Source organism: Seriola dumerili, unplaced genomic scaffold (assembly GCF_002260705.1).
Source record: "Seriola dumerili isolate Sdu_G_001 unplaced genomic scaffold, Sdu_1.0 BDQW01004273.1, whole genome shotgun sequence".
NCBI lineage: Eukaryota > Metazoa > Chordata > Actinopteri > Carangiformes > Carangidae > Seriola > Seriola dumerili.
Window position 1 is genome coordinate 309,319 of NW_019178528.1, and position 2,288 is coordinate 311,606.

The following is a 2,288-nucleotide window of genomic DNA, read 5'->3' on the forward strand; positions in this document are numbered from 1 at the left end:
TAATCATCCCACAATAATACTGGTTGTCGTCGCCCGGTCTGAGCGCTACATAGTCATTTCCTGTTATAAGGATCTAAACCTCGCCTCCCCATTCTAAGAAAGGAAGGTTGGTGGCCCCCCACTGAGAAAAAGTTTGGGGACCTGGTGTGGCACTCAGCATATGAGAAGATGACCCTGGCGGGCCCTTCGGAAGGGAGCGATCTCAGAAGGCTGGAGCTGACCATATGCTTAATCTCCAGCGGTGACGAGCGCGAGTCCGTAGACACCACAATTTGTGGGATTTCTGAGAAAATTATTTGTGGAGAATTATTGAAAAACACGCGAATTTAACCATGTCCCCGCAAGCATCTTAGAGACTGCCCTCTGGGCGGCCCTTCGAAGGGAGCGACTCAGAAGGCTGGCGGCTTTTTTTGACATAAAACAATGTCTCTCTTACGCGGTGACGAGCCGGAGTCCGTAGGACACCAAAACTTGTGGACTTTGGACAAACTTTCTGCTTGTGACATGTCACGACAGTCTAATGGTGGTGGCATTCTCAGCATATTGAGAGATGACGCCATGGTGGCCGCGCCGTGCGCCCCCCCCCCCGGCCGGCCGCGGACAGGCATTGCGCCCAGCCAAGCAGAGCTTAGCCGCCCGGTGGCCCGCTGGAGCCCCCCCCCCCGGCAAGCCATTTGCGCCTACGCCAAGGAGCAGAGCTAGCCGCGGCCCGGTGCGCCGCCGCGGCGGCCCGCCCGCCACCCCCGCACAGCATTGCGCCAGCAAGCCAGAGTAGCGGTCGCCCGGTGGCCCGCGCGCCGCCCCTGCCCCCGGCACAGCATTGCGCCCAGGCAAGCAGAACTAGCCGCCCGGGCCCGCGGCAACCCCCCCGGCACAGCCATTGCGCGCCAGCAAGCAGAGCTGCACGGCCGCGGCCCGCCGGCGCCTTCCGCAAGCGCTACCGCGGCGCCCGCGCTCATCGCAGGCCATTGCGCCCTGGCAAGCAACTCCGGACAGGGCCCCGCCACCGCCCCGAGCCAGCCTTGGGCCCCAGCAAGCAGAGCTAGCCTCGGCCCGCGCGGGCCCGCGGCGCCCCCCCCGGCACAGCCATTAGCGCCCGGCAAGCAGAAACTTAGCCACCCCAGCGCGGCCCGGCCGCGCCAAAGGCATTGATTTCGGGTAGCAGGTCGTAAAAACGCTTCAAAAATCTGCCCCGGTTTAACCAGCGGACTTCAGTGTGGTAAAGCACGTCTCCATGGGCTGATTCTAGCTCGGAGAGAAAGGCTTGGAACTGCCTGTGTTTAAGTCCGTTTGCTCTGATGAAGTTTATGCAGGACACAACCACCTTCATGACAGATTCCCACCTCAGAACTTTGCAGCTTGACGCTGGCTCGGTCACGATCAAAGTCACGCCAGAATATACCATTGTGTGAGGAGGGGAAGATGAGCCACTATTAACTATAAATAGCTCATAACTATGGTCAATTTTAATTAGGATGCCAACCTTTAAGTACGGATATGTTATTATGTTATGATAGGAAAATGCAATTTAATAAAAATTGGTTGATGATTAGAGGGATTGTCTGGGATCGTTAAGTGGGCCACTCCAGTTACTTTGGCGGGCCGGATGTGGCCCGCGGGCCGTAGTTTGGGGACCCCTGATTTATAGCCTAAAATGATTTCCACATGCTCAGGGCTGATTTGTCCATTTGAGGAATTCATTTTTGTACATTTCTCATGAACACAAGTTTGGGATTGTATTTACTATTTGTCCGTAAAAAGTGACTCTTCTGATACATATATCTGTGAGCTCAGATATTAAACAGCACAGCAAAGCAAACAAGAAGAAAACTTGTAATTTATCAAAAGGCAAGTAACTGGAACAGTCTGTGTATTTTATCTACAACTTAAGATAAATATGAAGTCCACAAAAGTCGATTTAATACGATTTTCAAAAAAATCTAATATACACATAATATGACTGTCATGCAACTTTCACTAGACCTCAATCATTGCAATCATTCACGACGTAAAGTTGGATTGGAATGGATTCCAACATGGCCTTGGAGAGTATCAAAAGTGCACACATTAATTCTGGCTCAGTACAAATCAGTTTCAAATTAAAAGCATTGTACGCCCTGCCCATTCTACTTCATCTGCCTTGATGGGTGGTGTGCAAGATTAAACAATTCTGCAAATCAATAAAAGGGGACATTGTGATGAAACTCACTGACTGGGCTCAGAAAAGGCGTAAACCAGAAGTCATGAGGGCATTTTTAGACACCACTTTGGTCTTGCCCATGTTGTTG